Source organism: Lolium rigidum, chromosome 7, assembly GCF_022539505.1.
Source record: "Lolium rigidum isolate FL_2022 chromosome 7, APGP_CSIRO_Lrig_0.1, whole genome shotgun sequence".
Taxonomy (NCBI): Eukaryota; Viridiplantae; Streptophyta; class Magnoliopsida; order Poales; family Poaceae; genus Lolium; species Lolium rigidum.
In genome coordinates this window covers 164,269,167-164,287,520 of record NC_061514.1, presented here as the reverse complement: position 1 = coordinate 164,287,520, position 18,354 = coordinate 164,269,167, and positions in this window count along the sequence as shown.

The following is an 18,354-nucleotide window of genomic DNA, read 5'->3' as shown; positions in this document are numbered from 1 at the left end:
TTAGATGCACACTTTATCCTCACTCGTGCGCACCCGGGAAGGACTTTCGGTTGGTCACCCATCCTCAAACCGCTCCAAGCCAAGCACGCTTAACCTCGGAGTTCTTTGGGGATGAGATTCTAGAAAAGAAGTTGTAACTTGTTGATATGAGTATCCTATTGAGCCCTGGCCAGGATGTCACAGCCATCCCCCCTTAGAAGATCGACATCCTCGTCGATCAACCCCGATCCGATAACTTCCTCTCTTTGCACACGTCTGTGCGTATAGTGCTAGCAGATGTGCCACGACGGGCCACATGTACGCACCCCTGACTCGCACACGCCCGTGTTACCTCGAAGGTCGGCTTTGATACCAGATGTAACACTCCGGCCATCCCCGAACCGAGCATGTTACTCCTGATAGCTCTATAAGACATCTAGACTAGCCCCACAGACGAACACGTCTCTTATCTTGGAATTCTCCCGGAACTAAATGTGTTCCCTAAGAGCTAAATGTAACCAATATGGTTTTATGCCTTTTTTGATTGGAGGTAATGAGATACCAATACCCATGCAAGTTCTTAGAACTTCATTATTTAAAGTGGCAGCTCTCTAGGACATCTAGACTAGCCCCATATACCAACACTTATCTTTCATGCGCACTTTGTCCTCACTCGTGCGCACCTGGAAAGGACTTCCCGGTCGGTCACCCATCCTCAAACCGCTCCAAGTCAAGCATGCTTAACCTCGGAGATCTTTGGAGACGGGCTACCGGAAAAGAAGTTGCAACTTGTTGATATGAGTATCCTATTGAGCCCTGGGCTAAGATGTCACACTCACCCCCCTTAGAAGATCGACATCCTCGTTGATCAACCCCATACCAGGAACTTCCCCTCTTGGCACACGTCTGTGTGTCTAGCGCCAACGCATGTGCCACGACAGGCCACTGATGACCCACAAGTATAGGGGATCGCAACAGTCTTCGAGGGAAGTAAAACCCAAATTTATTGATTCGACACAAGGGGAGGTAAAGAATACTTATAAGCCTTAACAACTGATTCGTCAATTCAGCCGCACCGGAAAAGCACTAGTAACAGGGGTGATGTGAAAGTAGCAGTGATATGAGAGCAATGGGTAACAGATAACACGACAGCAGTAGCAGTAATATGAGAGCAATGGCACCAGAAAATAGTTGATACTACTTCCAATGACATGTAGAAACGAGTATATGATGATGAAAGATGGACCGGGGTTCCCAGCTATCTACACTAGTGGTAACTCTCCAATAACAAGTGTTGGGTGAACAAATTACAGTTGGGCAATTGATAGGATTGAAATAGCATTAAGACAGAACATCAAGATCATTAATTAGGTAGGCATGTTTTCCATATATAGTCATACGTGCTCGCAATGAGAAACTTGTACAACATCTTTTGTCCTACCAAATCGGTGGCAGCCGGGCCTGTAGGGAATCTACTGGAAATTAAGGCACTCCTTTTAATAGAGCACCGGAGCAAAGCATTAACACTCCGTGAAAACATGTGATCCTCATATCTAACCTTCCCCTCCAGTTGTCCCAATTTCGGTCACTTTGGGGCCTTTGGTTCCGGACATAGACATGTGCATACAACTTGTAGATACAATCTAAGCAATAAGTATAGAGCTTAAATCTAAGATCATGCCACTCGGGCCCTAGTGACAAGCATTAAGCATAACAAGATTGCAACAACAATAACTTCATAAACTTTGTAGATAGACAATCATAATGTAACAATCCATCGGATCCCGACAAACACAACACCGATTACATCAGATGAATCTCAATCATGTAAGGCAGCTCATGAGATCATTGTATTGAAGTACATGGGGGAGAGAATACCAACTAGCTACGGCTAGAACCCGTAGTCCATGGGGGAACTACTCACGGAGCATGATGGAGGCGGTGGCGTCGATGGAGATGGCTTCGGGGGCACTTCCCCGTCCCGGCAGGGTGCCGAAACGAGAGACTTCGTCCCCCGAAACGGAGTTTCGCGATGGTGGCGGCGCCCCTGGAGTCTTTCTGGAGTTTCGTCAATTGGTATCGCGTTTTTAGGTCTCCAGGGCTTAAATATGCGAAGAGTCGGAGTCGGAGGGGCCACGGGGTCACCTCACACTAGGGCGGCGCGCCCCCCTCCTGGGCCGCGCCGGCCACACGTGTGGGGCCCCCAGGGCTCCCCTCTGGTCCCCCTTTGACTTTCCGGAAGGTTCCGGGAAAAATAAGATGTCGGGTCTTCGTTTCGTCGAATTCCGAGAATATTGCCCGAACGGCCTTTGTGGAACCAAAAACAACAGAACAACAGAACTGGCCCTTCGGCATCTCGTTAATAGGTTAGTTCCGGAAAACGCATAAAAACATTATAAAGTGCAAGCAAAACATGTAAGTATTGTCATAAAACAAGCATGGAACATCAGAAATTATAGGTACGTTGGAGACGTATCAGCATCCCCAAGCTTAGTTCCTGCTCGCCCTCGAGTAGGTAAACGATAAAAAGAGTAATTTCTGTAGTGACATGCTTCTTACACAATCTTGATCATACTAGTATAAAGCATATGAGATGAATGCAGTGACTCAAGGCAATGATCTATAGTTGCTAACAAATAGATAACATATAGCAAAACTTTTCATGAATAGTACTTTCAAGACAAGCATCAAAAGTCTCGCATAAGAGTTAACTCATAAAGCAATAAATTCAAAGTAAAAGCATTGAAGCAACACGAGAGGAAGATTTAAGTTTCAGCGAGTTGCTTTCAACTTTCAACATGCATATCTCATGGATAATTGTCAACACAAAGTAATATGATGAATGCAAATAAGCAAGTATGTAAGAATCAATGCACGGTTGACACAAGTGTTTGCTTCTAAGATGGAAGGAAGTAGGTAAACTGACTCAACATAAAGTAAAAGAAAGGCCCTTCGCAGAGGGAAGCAGGGATTAAATCATGTGCTAGAGCTTTTAAGTTTTGAAATCATATATAGAGCATAAAAGTAAAGTTTTGAGAGGTGTTTGTTGTTGTCAACGAATGGTAGTGGGCACTCTAACCCCCTCATCAACCAGACTTTCAAGAGCGGCTCCCATGAAGGACGTTATCTCTACCAGCAAGGTAGATCATCCCTCTTCTCTTTTGTTTACACATGTATTTTAGTTTTATTTATGGTTGACACTCCTCCCAACCTTTTGCTTTCACAAGCCATGGCTAACCGAATCCTCGGGTGCCTTCCAACATTCACATACCATGAAGGAGTGTCTATTTGCAAAATTAAGTTGCTTACCTGATAGATCGGGGCAAAACACGTGCAGAGAATTATTAATGCAAGTTAATTAATTGGGGCTGGGAACCCCATTGCCAGCTCTTTTTGCAAAATTATTGGATAAGCGGATGTGCCACTAGTCCATTATGAAAGTCCGTCAAGAGTAAATGACAAGATTGAAAGATAAACACCACATACTTCCTCATGAGCTATAAAACATCAACACAAATTGAGAAGCATTTTGAAGGTTTAAAGGTAGCACATGAAGTATTTACTTGGAATGGCAGAAAATACCACATAGTAGGTAGTTATGGTGGACACAAATGGCATAGGTTTTGGCTCAAGATTTTGGATGCACGAGAAGCATTTCCTCTCAGTACAAGGCTTTGGCTAGCAAGGTTGTTCGAAGCAAACACAAGTATGAACCGGTACAACAAAACTTACATAAGAACATATTGCAAGCATTATAAAACTCTACACTGTCTTCCTTGTTGCTCAAACACTTCTACCAGAAAATATCTAGACCTTAGAGAGACCAATCATGCAAACCAATTTCAACAAGCTATACGATATTTCTCCACTAATAGGTTTAAACTACATGATGCAAGAGAAACATGATCTACTTGAGAGCTCAAAACAATTGCCAAGTATCAAATTATCCAAGACAATATGAGGCATTTTCTGTTTCCAACCAAATAACAATAAGTGCAATAGCTTCCAACTTTTATCATTGAACATTAAAAGTAAAACGAAGAACACAAGTGTTCATATGAAAAAGCGGAGCGTGTATCTCTCCCACACAAGGATTGCTAGGATCCGATCTTATTCAAACATAAAAAAAAAACAGACGCTCCAAGTAAAGCACATAAGATGTGACCGAATAAAAATATAGTTTCAATAGAAGAACCTGATAAGTTGATGAAGAAGGGGATGCCTTGGGCATCCCCAAGCTTAGACGCTTGAGTCTTCTTGAAATATGCGGGGATGAACCACGGGGGCATCCCCAAGCTTAGACTTTTCACTCTTCTTGATCATATATCATCCTCCTCTCTTGACCCTTGAAAACTTCCTTCACACCAAACTTCTCATAAACTTCATTAGAGGGGTTAGTACTCAAAAACTTTAATCCACCTTGGCCCTGTAGTGACACATTGCAAGAACTCAATAAAACATTAGCTACAGCTCTCCACGTCTAGAAAGCCTCACTTAAAGTCCACAAGAGACAATGCAAAAAAAAGCCAGAGACAGAATCTGTCAAAACAGAACAGCCAGTAAACACGATTTTTTAAGAGGTACTTCCGTTGCTCAAATCAGAAAACTCAAAACTAATGAAAGTTGCGTACATATCTGAGGATCACTCACGTAAATTGGCAGATTTTTATGAGTTACCTACAGGGAATCATACCCAGATTCGTGACAGCAAGAAATCTGTTTCTGCGCAGTAATCCAAATCTAGCATCACCCTTCTATTAGAGACTTCACTTGGCACAACATTGCAATAAAATAAAGATAAGGAGAGGTTGCTACAGTAGTAACAACTTCCAAACACAACAAAACAGTAGCAAAATAAACACATGGGTTATCTCCCAAGAAGTTCTTTCTTTATAGCCATTAAGATGGGCTCAACAGTTTTAATGATGCACTCGCAAGAAATAAGAGTTGAAGCAAAAGAGAGCATCAAGAAGCAAATTCAAAACACATTTAAGTCTAACCCACTTCCTATGCATAGGAATCTTGTACACAAATAAATTCATGAAGAACAAAGTGACAAGCATAAGAAGGTAAAACAAGAGTAACTTCAAAATTTTAAGCATATAGAGAGGTATTTTAGTATCATGCAAATTTCTACAACCATATTTTCCCCTCTCATAATAATTTTCAGTAGCTTCATGAAAAAACTCAACAACATAACTATCACATACAGCATGCTTTTCATGATTCACAAACACATAATTTTTATCAAGCTCAGAAATAATAGGATTAAAACTTTCAAACTCACTTTTATCAATAACATAACAAGATGATTGATCAATCTCAAAAGATATGGGACTCATAGATAAAGTCAAGAACTCTCCAATCCCATTTTCATTAGTAGTACAATTAATATTATCAAGTAACATATGACCATCATCTAGAGATTTATCATAAACATTTGCCAAGCAAAACTCTTTAGTACCATGCATATCGACATCAGGCACAAACAAAGCATTATCATAAGATTTATCAAAATAGCATGGATTATCATAGATAACAAGAGCATAATTATTCTCACAAGTTTTACTCATAGGGAATATTTCAAGAGAATCCACAGGAACATAACATTCATCCTCTTTTGGTAAGCATGGAGGACAATCAAATAGTGTAAGAGATAAAGAGTTACTCTCATTAGAAGGTTGGCATGGGTAGCTAATCCACTCTTCCTCCTTTTGTTCATCACTCTCCTCTTCTTTTTCATCCAATGAGCTTTCAGGTTCATCAATTTCCTCCCCTTTTTCATCCAATGAGCTTTCAGGTTCATCAATTTCTTCTTCCATTGGTTCCTGCAAATTGTGAGTGCATTCTTGTGCATTAATGAGTCTCTCTTTATAATCAATGATATAGGGAATATCACTGTAGCTTTCTATGCAAAAATTAAGGATAGAAGAGACATAATCTTTAAGGTCCTTACAAACAACACAAGTTTCATAATTTTTAGCAATGAAGGATTCGATCTCAGAAGCTCCCATAAACAAAACAAATTGTTCTACTTCTACGAACCCAAGATGAATATAGCTATTCCAATTATAGTTCTTAATTAAAAATTCCTCACTAAAGCCACATTGAAATTTAAGATGTTTAGTATCCTGTTTAGAGCAACAGTTTATATCATGGCGTTTAAGCAAGATTTTAGCAATTGCATTCAATTTTTCTACCACAGCTCTCATAACTTTTCCCGTTCTTGATTCTCTATAGTTATTATATAATTCAATAAGCTCCAAATAGGTTGTAGGTTCTCCCATAGCAACAGTTTTTAATTTTTAGGTTTTTCAAATTTTTATGGATTTTTGGGTATATGAGGAAAGTAAAGCAAAACCAAAACAAAAGTAAACTAAGCAAAATAATACTAGACAGAAATAAACTAAGCACAAATAAACTAGACAAAAGTAAACTAAGCAAAACAAAATAAAATACAACAAAAACAGAGAGAGAGGTAGAGTGTACTCCCCAGGTGAACTTATGAGTAGAGCTATGCCTCCCCGGCAACGGCGCCAGAAAATAGTCTTGATGACCCACAAGTATAGGGGATCGCAACGAGTCTTCGAGGGAAGTAAAACCCAAATTTATTGATTCGACACAAGGGGAGGTAAAGAATACTTATAAGCCTTAACAATCTGAGTCGTCAATTCAGCTGCACTGGAAAAGCACTAGTAACGGGGGTGATGTGAAAGTAGCGGTGATATGAGAGCGAGTAGTAACGAGTAACACGACAGCGATAGCGAGTAATATGAGAGCAATGGCACCGGAAAATAGTTGATACTACTTCCAATGACATGTAGAAACGAGTATATGATGATGAAAGATGGACCGGGGTTCCCGGCTATCTACACTAGTGGTAACTCTCCAATAACAAGTGTTGGGTGAACAAATTACGGTTGGGCAATTGATAGGATTGAAATAGCATTAAGACGGAACATCAAGATCATTAATTATGTAGGCATGTTTTCCATATATAGTCATACGTGCTCGCAATGAGAAACTTGTACAACATCTTTTGTCCTACCAGCCGGTGGCAGCCGGGCCTCTAGGGAATCTACTTGGAAATTAAGGCACTCCTTTTAATAGAGCACCGGAGCAAAGCATTAACACTCCGTGAAAACATGTGATCCTCATATCTAAGCCTTCCCCTCCGGTTGTCCCAATTTCTGTCACTTTGGGGCCTTTGGTTCCGGACATAGACATGTGCATACAACTTGTAGATACAATCTAAGCAATAAGTATAGAGCTTAAATCTAAGATCATGCCACTCGGGCCCTAGTGACAAGCATTAAGCATAACAAGATTGCAGCAACAATAACTTCATAAACTTTGTAGATAGACAATCATAATCATGTAAGGCAGCTCATTACAACACCGATTACATCAGATGAATCTCAATCATGTAAGGCAGCTCATGAGATCATTGTATTGAAGTACATGGGGGAGAGAATACCAACTAGCTACAGCTAGAACCCGCAGTCCATGGGGGAACTACTCACGGAGCATGATGGAGGCGGTGTCGTCGATGGAGATGGCTTCCGGGGGCACTTCCCCGTCCCGGTAGGGTGCCGGAACAGAGACTTCTGTCCCCTGAAACGGAGTTTCGCGATGGTGGCGGCGCCCCTGGAGTCTTTTACGGAGTTTCATTAATTAGTATCGCGTTTTTAGGTCTCCAGGGCTTAAATAGGCGAAGAGTCGGAGTCGGAGGGGCCACGGGGCCACCTCACACTAGGGCGGCACGCCCCCCTCCTGGGCCACGCCGGCCACACGTGTGGGGCCCCCAGGGCTCCCCTCTGGTCCCCCTTTGACTTTCTGGAAGGTTCCGGGAAAAATAAGATGCTGGGTCTTCGTTTCGTCGAATTCGAGAATATTGCCCGAACAGCCTTTACGGAACCAAAAACAACAGAAAACGACAAGCGGCCCTTCGGCATCTCGTTAATAGGTTAGTTCCGGAAAACGCATAAAAACATTATAAAGTGCAAGCAAAACATGTAAGTATTGTCATAAAACAAGCATGGAACATCAGAAATTATAGGTACGTTGGAGACGCATCAGCCACATGTATGCATCCCTAACCCGCATACGCATGTGTTACCGCGAATGTGGGCTCTGATACCAAATGTAACACCCTGGCCAGCCCCCGGCCGGGCCTGTTACCCTGTCAGCTCTTTAGGACATCTAGACTAGCCCACAAACCAACACGTGTCTTTCCTACACACTTTGTCCTTACTTGTGTGCACCTGGAAAGGACTTCCCGGTCACCCATCCTGAAATCGCTCCAAGCCAAGCACGTTTAACCTCGAAGTTATTTGGAAATGAGCTTCCAGAAAAGAAGTTACAACTTGTTGATATGAGTATCCTATCAATCCTATTGAGTCTTGTGCCAGATGTCACAAACAAGTACAAAGATCTTAACTAATGTATTACATGCAAAACATCATCATACAATAAGGTTACTTCAAACGAAGGCAGCAAGGAGGAGGACATGATGGGTGGCGCTACTGCAATGGATATATGATATATTATATTCCTTCCATGTTTAAAGTTCTTTTTTTTTTGAGGGAAAAAAAAGAACTTTAAACATGAGTTATGCAAAGACACCTTGTTTAAAGTTCCATGTTTAAAGTTCTTATTTGCACAAACAAAGAGGCAAAACTAATGAACTGGCACAAGGAGGAGCGAAAAAATGATGTAGTTATGCAAAGACACCTTGTTAATGCTTGCCAATGGAGGACAACCCGTGTCGAATTCCCTAATTTTGGAGAAGATTCACATACAAAATCAATCCATTCGGCAACATGAGTGACGACACGGGAAAACCTATTCATCCACATCGCTGCAGTGCGGGAATTAATAGGCTCCGCACGCAGAGAGACCTTGCTGGGCCGCAGCCCATTTACATGTGTCCTATTGTTTTCTGGTTTTAGGAAGCTTCTAGAAATTTCCGGTTTGGGTTTTTTCATTTTCTTTTTTTTTCTTCTTATGGTTCTTTGCTGGTTTCTTTGGTTTTCTGCCAGTTTTTTTTCATTTACCTTTTTTGAAAATTCGGAACTTTTGCAAACAAAAATTTAATTTTTTTAAAATTCGAATAAATTTCAAAGTTAAGCAAATTTTAAATTCGAGAAAATTTCAAATTCGAGCAAATTTTAAAATAAGTAAATTTTGAATCGGGGCAAATTTTAAATCTAAGCAAATTTTGAATATAAGCAAATTTTAAATCTGGCAAATTTCAAATCTGAGCAAATTTTGAATCTGGGAAAATTTGAAATCTGAGAAATTTTTTAATATGTGCAAATTTCAAATCTGAGGAAATTTTAATGTTTAATTTTTTTTCCAGATGTGTACGGTCGTTCGTTCGTACCGAACCGGTCGAGAACCTGGAACCAGCAATATGAAGAAGCATGCAACTGAGAATGTGCACCCGAACCATGGGCCAAGCCTAGTTAGCGCTAGCGTGCATGCGATGCGTACAAACCATCGCTAACGAGCGATGGGTAGGCGCACCCGACCGGAACGGCACCACGGTGGAGCCTCATGGAGGCCATATACTGGACGCCAGTCTTCTGAAAGTGCAAAAAAAAAAAAACTATTGCCTATGGTATGACCTAAGCCCATCCTTCCATCCAGCCAGGACTCTAGGACCGACTAATTGAGTCCATCTTTGTACGCACTGCCAGTATAAGTTTGTTTTTCTCTGGCTCCACTCCAGCTTCCTCATCCCCTAAACCCCCCTTTTTCTAGGTATTTGATTCTTCCATCCAATCGCCATGACCTATCTGGGCATCTCTCAATCCTTCTCCAGCTAGATAAAATCATGCCAAATGGAAGAAAGCTGCAACTCCAATTTCAGATCATGGTACACTGGTGGTCGACTGGCCGTAGCCCATGGCGCCGTCCGCCATCGTGGACTAGTGGAGCATCAAATTGAGCAAGGTATGCAAGAAAATCAATTCATGGATTGTTTAATCCCCTTGCTAAGTTGTTGATCTGAAACTAAAAATGCACATTGCTTTGTTGGAGTCAGTGTGTGATTGGAATGTGTTGTGAAGTGTACAAGTAGATTGCCTAGCCCTTTCCATAAGTTCGAACTTTTGGTTCAAGTGGTTAGTGCATGAAGCTTAACATGGTATCTGATACGTCTCCGACGTATCGATAATTTCTTGTGTTCCATGCCACATTATTGATGTTATCTACATGTTATATGCACACTTTATGTCATATTCGTGCATTTTCTGGAACTAACCTATTAACAAGATGCCGAAGTGCCGGTTCCGTTTTCTGCTGTTTTTGGTTTCAGAAATCCTAGTAACGAAATATTCTCGGAATCGGACGAAATCAACGCCGGGTTCCTATTTTACCGGAAGCATCCGGAACACACGAGAACCGCCGGAGAAGGGGGCGAGGGCCACCACACCACACCCCGACGCGGCCAAGGGGGCGCCCCTAGGGTGTGGGCCCCCGGAAGCCCTCCCGGGCCGCCTCTCCGCCTATATAAAGCCCCCGACCTAAAAACCTCGGGGCGTTCGACGAAAACCACGAAACCTTCCGGAGCCGCCGCCATCGCGAAGCCAAGATCCGGGGGACGAGGAGTCTCCGTTCCGGCACCCTGCCGGAGCGGGGAAGTGCCCCGGAAGGCTTCTCCATCGACACCGCTGCCATCTCCACCGCCATCTTCATCACCGCTGCTGCTCCCATGAGGAGGAGTAGTTCTCCATCGAGGCTCGAGGCTGTACCGGTAGCTATGTTGTTCATCTCTCTCCTATGTACTTCAATACAATAATCTCATGAGCTGCCTTACATGATTGAGATTCATATGATGATGCTTGTAATCTAGATGTCATTATGCTAGTCAAGTGAGTTTTACTTATGTGATCTCCGGAGACTCCTTGTCCCACGTGTGTAAAGGTGACGAGTGTGTGCACCGTGTGGGTCTCTTAGGCCATATTTCACAGAATACTTACTCAATGTTGAATGGCATAGTGAGGTGCTTATTTATATCTCTTTATGATTGCAATGTGTTTGTATCACAATTTATCTATGTGCTACTCTAGTGATGTGTTATTAAAGTAGTTTTATTCCTCGTGCACGTGTGCAAAGGTGACAGTGTGTGCACCGTGTTAGTACTTGGTTTATGCTATGATCATGATCTCTTGTAGATTGCGAAGTTAACTATTGCTATGATAATATTGATGTGATCTATTCCTCCTACATATGCATGAAGGTGACAGTGTGCATGCTATGCTAGTACTTGGTTTAGTCTTTCGATCTATCTTACACTAAGGGTTACTAAAATATGAGCATTATTGTGGAGCTTGTTAACTCCGGCATTGAGGGTTCGTGTAATCCTACGCAATGTGTTCATCATCCAACAAAAGTGTAGAGTATGCATTTATCTATTACTGTTATGTGATCAATGTTGAGAGTGTCCACTAGTGAAAGTGTAATCCCTAGGCCTTGTTCCTAAATATCGCTATCGCTGCTTGTTTCTTGTTTCTTTGCGTTACTACTGCTGCGTTACTACTTGCTTGTTTATTGTCCTGGGCAAAGCACTCGTTCGGTGCCGTTGCTACTACTTATTTATACCACCTGTATTTCACTATCTCTTCGCCGAACTAGTGCACCTATTAGGTGTGTTGGGGACACAAGAGACTTCTTGCTTTGTGGTTGCGGGGTTGCATGAGAGGGATATCTTTGACCTCTTCCTCCCCGAGTTCGATAAACCTTGGGTATCCACTTAAGGGAAACTTGCTGCTGTTCTACAAACCTCTCGCTCTTGGAGGCCCAACACTGTCTACAAGAATAGAAGCTCCCGTAGACATCAAGCACTTTTACGGCGCCGTTGGCTGGGGAGGAAAGGTAAAAGGCTCTCATACTACGGTCTCAGGTAAAGTATTTTTCTGGCGCCGTTGTGTGTGTGCTCAAAGCTATTTCCTTTAGATCCTGCAATTGCATCTTTTTGTTTCTTGTTTACACTAGTTTGGCATAATGGACAACAATGAGCTTCTTATTCTATTTCCTGATTTAAGACATGGATTGTTTGATGCGAAAATTAAAAAACCTATGGAATCTTATTTGCATGCTTGGTAGTAATATTAGTATGAACGCTTTGAACACCATTGTTGATAATGATATAGAAAGTTCTAAGCTTGGGGAAGCTGGTTTTCATGATATTTTTAGTCCCCCAAGCATTGAGGAGAAAATTTTCTTTGATGATACTTTGCCTCCTATTTCGATGATGATAATGATAGTGGTCTTTTTGTGCCACCTACTATGGAGAGTAAATTTTGTTGTGATTATACTATGCCTCCTACACTTGATGAGAATAATAATGATAGCTACTTTATTGAATTTGCTCCCACTACAACTAATAAAATTGATTATGCTTATGTGGAGAGTAATAATTTTATGCATGAGACTCATGATAAGAATGCTTTATGTGATAGTTATATTGTTGAGTTTGCTCATGTTGCTACTGAAAGTTATTATGAGAGAGGAAAATATGGTTGTAGAAATTTTCATGTTACTAAAACACCTCTCTATGTGCTGAAATTTTTGAAGCTACACTTGTTTTATCTTCCTATGCTTGTTACTTTGCTTTTCATGAACTTGTTTATTTACAAGATTCCTATGCATAGGAAGCATGTTAGACTTAAATATGTTTTGGATTTGCTTCTTGATGCTCTCTTTTGCTTCAACTACTATTTCTTGCGAGTGCATCATTAAAACTGCTGAGCCCATCTTAATGGCTAAAAAGAAAGAACTTCTTGGGAGATAACCCATGTGTTATTTTGCTACAGTACTTTGTTTTATATTTGTGTCTTGGAAGTTGTTTACTACTGTAGCAACCTCTCCTTATCTTAGTTTTGTGTTTTGTTGTGCCAAGTAAAGCCGTTGATAGAAAAGTAAGTACTAGATTTGGATTACTGCGCAGTTCCAGATTTCTTTGCTGTCACGAATCTGGGTCCACCTCCCTGTAGATAGCTCAGAAAATTATGCCAATTTACGTGCATGATCCTCAGATATGTACGCAACTTTCATTCAATTTGAGCATTTTCATTTGAGCAAGTCTGGTGGCCTAATAAAATCCATCTTTACGGACTGTTCTGTTTTGACAGATTCTGCCTTTTATTTCGCATTGCCTCTTTTGCTATGTTGGATGAATTTCTTTGATCCATTAATGTCCAGTAGCTTTATGCAATGTCCAGAAGTGTTAAGAATGATTGTGTCACCTCTGAACATGTTAATTTTTATTGTCCACTAACCCTCTAATGAGTTGTTTCGAGTTTGGTGTGGAGGAAGTTTTCAAGGGTCAAGAGAGGAGGATGATATACTACGATCAAGAAGAGTGAAAAGTCTAAGCTTGGGGATGCCCCGGTGGTTCATCCCTGCATATATCAAGAAGACTCAAGCGTCTAATCTTGGGGATGCCCAAGGCATCCCCTTCTTCATCGATAAATTATCAGGTTCCTTCTCTTGAAACTATATTTTTATTCGGTCACATCTTATGTGCTTTACTTGGAGCGTCTGTGTGCTTTTGTTTTTGTTTTTGTTTGAATAAATTGGATTACATCATGCTTGTGTGCGAGAGAGACACGCTCCGCTGGTTCATATGAACACATGTGTTCTTAGCTCATAATATTCATGGCGAAGTTTCCTCTTCGTTAAATTGTTATATGGTTGGAATTGGAAAATGATACATGTAGTAATTGCTATAATGTCTTGGGTAATGTGATACTTGGCAATTGTTGTGCTCATGTTTAAGCTCTTGCATCATATACTTTGCACCTATTAGTGAAGAATACATAGAGCATGCTAAAATTTGGTTTGCATATTTGGTTTCTCTAGAGTCTAGATAACATCTAGTATTGAGTTTTGAACAACAAGGAAGACGGTATGGAGTCTTATAATGTTTACCATATGTCTTTTATGTGAGTTTTGCTGTACCGTTCATCCTTGTGTTTGTTTCAAATAACCTTGCTAGCCTAAACCTTGTATCGAGAGGGAATACTTCTCATGCATCCAAAATACTTGAGCCAACCACTATGCCATTTGTGTCCACCATACCTACCTATACTACATGGTATTTTCCCGCCATTCCAAAGTAAATTGCTTGAGTGCTACCTTTAAAATTCCATCATTCACCTTTGCAATATATAGCTCATGGGACAAATAGCTTAAAAACTATTGTGGTATTGAATATGTAATTATGCACTTTATCTCTTATTAAGTTGCTTGTTGTGCGATAACCATGTTCACAGGGGAACGCCATCAACTCATTGTTGAATTTCATGTGAGTTGCTATGCATGTTCGTCTTGTCTGAAGTAAGGGCGATCTACACTGAGTTGAATGGTTTGAGCATGCATATTGTGAGAGAAGAACATTGGGCCGCTAACTAAAGCCATGATCCATGGTGGAAGTTTCAGTTTTGGACAAACATCCTCAAATCTCTAATGAGAAAAGAATTAATTGTTGTCAAATGCTTAAAGCATTAAAAGAGGAGTCCATTATCTCGTTGTCTATGTTGTCCCGGTATGGATGTCTAAGTTGAGAATAATCAAAAGCGAGAAATCCAAATGCGAGCTTTCTCCTTAGACCTTTGTACAGAGCGGCATAGAGGTACCCCTTTGTGAAACTTGGTTAAAGCATATGTATTGCGGTGATAATCCAGGTAGTCCAAGCTAATTAGGACAAGGTGCGGGCACTATTGGTACACTATGCATGAGGCTTGCAACTTATAAGATATAATTTACATGATGCATATGCTTTATTACTACCGTTGACAAAATTGTTTCATGTTTTCAAAATCAAAGCTCTAGCACAAATATAGCAATCGATGCTTTTCCTCTATGGAGGACCATTCTTTTACTTTCATTGTTGAGTCAGTTCACCTATTTCTCTCCATCTCAAGAAGCAAACACTTGTGTGAACTGTGCATTGATTCTTACATATTTGCATATTGCATTTGTTATATTGCTTTGCATTGACAATTATCCATGAGATATACATGTTATAAGTTGAAAGCAACCGCTGAAACTTCATCTTCCTTTGTGTTGCTTCAATACCTTTACTTTGAATTATTACTTTATGAGTTAACTCTTATGCAAGACTTATTGATGCTTGTCTTGAAGTGCTATTCATGAAAAGTCTTTGCTTTATGATTCACTTGTTTACTCATGTCATACACATTGTTTTGATCGCTGCATTCACTACATATGCTTTACAAATAGTATGATCAAGATTATGATGGCATGTCACTCCAGAAATTATCTTTGTTATCGTTTTACCTCGCTCGGGACGAGCAGAACTAAGCTTGGGGATGCTGATACGTCTCCGACGTATCGATAATTTCTTGTGTTCCATGCCACATTATTGATGTTATCTACATGTTATATGCACACTTTATGTCATATTCGTGCATTTTCCGGAACTAACCTATTAACAAGATGCCGAAGTGCCGGTTCTCGTTTTCTGCTGTTTTTGGTTTCAGAAATCCTAGTAACGAAATATTCTCGGAATCGGACGAAATCAACGCCCGGGTTCCTATTTTACCCGGAAGCATCCGGAACACACGAGAACCGCCGAGAGAAGGGGGCAGGGCCACCACACCACACCCGGCGCGGCCAAGGGAGGGGCGCGCCCCCTAGGGTGTGGGCCCCCGGAAGCCCTCCTGCGCCGCCTCTCCGCCTATATAAAGCCCCCGACCTAAAAACCTCGGGGCGTTCGACGAAAACCACGAAAACCTTCCGGAGCCGCCGCCATCGCGAAGCCAAGATCCGGGGGACGAGAGTCTCTGTTCCGGCACCCTGCCGGAGCGGGGAAGTGCCCCGGAAGGCTTCTCCATCGACACCGCTGCCATCTCCACCGCCATCTTCATCACCGCTGCTGCTCCCATGAGGAGGGAGTAGTTCTCCATCGAGGCTCGGGGCTGTACCGGTAGCTATGTTGTTCATCTCTCTCCTATGTACTTCAATACAATAATCTCATGAGCTGCCTTACATGATTGAGATTCATATGATGATGCTTGTAATCTAGATGTCATTATGCTAGTCAAGTGAGTTTTACTTATGTGATCTCCGGAGACTCCTTGTCCCACGTGTGTAAAGGTGACGAGTGTGTGCACCGTGTGGGTCTCTTAGGCCATATTTCACGAGAATACTTACTCAATGTTGAATGGCATAGTGAGGTGCTTATTTATATCTCTTTATGATTGCAATGTGTTTGTATCACAATTTATCTATGTGCTACTCTAGTGATGTGTTATTAAAGTAGTTTTATTCCTCCCGCACGTGTGCAAAGGTGACAGATGTGTGCACCGTGTTAGTACTTGCTTTATGCTATGATCATGATCTCTTGTAGATTGCGAAGTTAATTATTGCTATGATAATATTGATGTGATCTATTCCTCCTACATATGCATGAAGGTGACGAGTGTGCATGCTATGCTAGTACTTGGTTTAGTCTTTCGATCTATCTTACACTAAGGGTTACTAAAATATGAGCATTATTGTGGAGCTTGTTAACTCCGGCATTGAGGGTTCGTGTAATCCTACGCAATGTGTTCATCATCCAACAAAAGTGTAGAGTATGCATTTATCTATTCTCGTTATGTGATCAATGTTGAGAGTGTCCACTAGTGAAAGTGTAATCCCTAGGCCTTGTTCCTAAATATCTGCTATCGCTGCTTGTTTACTCGTTTTATTGCGTTACTACTTGCTGCGTTACTCATCGCTTGTTTATCGTCCCGGGCAAAGCACCGTTACGGTGCCGTTGCTACTACTTATTTATACCACCTGTATTTCACTATCTCTTCGCCGAACTAGTGCACCTATTAGGTGTGTTGGGGACACAAGAGACTTCTTGCTTTGTGGTTGCAGGGGTTGCATGAGAGGGATATCTTTGACCTCTTCCTCCCTGAGTTCGATAAACCTTGGGTATCCACTTAAGGGAAACTTGCTGCTGTTCTACAAACCTCTGCTCTTGGAGGCCCAACACTGTCTACAAGAATAGAAGCTCCCGTAGACATCAGTATCAGAGCAAAAATTGGTCCTCCTCCTCTAGTCCGTACGGTCGACGTTCAAGCTTGTTCCGGCCGATCCAGTTTCTCTCTCCCCTGCTCATCTGCTTGCGCCGATCTCCCAGCCCGACTCCCGCCCGATCCGTGCTGCTCCTGGCCGATCTTCCTGGCTGCTCTCCGTCGCCCTCGATTCGCGCGTGGTTGCTCTGCTCTTCGTCCGACGCCCGCCCGACGCCTGCCCAACTCCGTCTGCTGCTCTCCGTCGCCCCGAGCCTTCCCACGCCTCGATCTGTCGAGCCCGCCTCCCGCCAGGTCGTCGCCCGCCTTCCGCCAGGCCGTCGCCCGCCAGGCCGTCGCCCGCCAGGCCGTCGCCCGCTCTCCGCGCGCCCCGTTCGCCCCCTGCTGGCCCGTGGTCTCTGCTGGCCCGTGATCCCCCTGGTGTTTCTCTGATTTGGCCGTTTCGTTGACCCGATCTCCCTGGCTGCCGTGTGCATCTTCTTCCCCTGCCGATCGGCCCGCGTGTGCTGAGATTGGTTCGATCTCTTTGCGCGTGGCCGTGAGTTGACTTCCAGCTGAGAAAAAAAGCAAAAAAAAAAATTTACTGTCGTCGGCTGTTGTTACCCGATGTCTTCTTCCGCTGATCCCGCCTTATCTTTGGGCCTCCCTTCGGTACTTGGTATTTGTCCGCTGCCTCCGTGTATGACGGCTAGCCATTCTTCGTCGCCGTTTGCGGCCTCTTCATGCGGCTCGCGCCGCGCTCGCCGACTTCGTCTACGTCGGCCCGCCGCTCTACATCGACTTTTGCGGCCTCTTCCCGCGGTTATGGCCGCGCTTCGTCGACTCCGTCTACGTCGGCCTGCCGCTCTACATCGACTTTCGCGGCCTCTTCACGTGGTTATGACCGCGCTTTGCCGACTCTGTCTTCATCGGCGTGTTGCTCTCCGTCACCCCCTTTGGTGGCCTCTGTGCGTGTGGGTGATAGCTCCTCGTCGGCACCTGATTGTACGTCGACCTCTCCAGTCGCGCCCATCTCTGCGCATGAGATAGCGCAGCTTCACCGCCTGCTTGATGCTTGGGATTCCAGTTTACGTCAGCAGCCTCGCGGTCCGAGTCTCCGCCCTCGTCCTCATTGCACCTACTGTGGCAAGGTTGGCCACACTTCCTCCACCTGTTGGACGCGGGATCCCAGTTTACGTCAGCAGTTCCAGGATCGTCAGCAGGCTGGCTCTTCAGGATCTTCTGCAGTTGCACTCTCTGATCAGGACATTCTCAGGGGTCTTCGTGGTCTGCTCGCTACTACAGACTCTTCCTCGCCGGGCGCTGCTGGTTCTGTGAC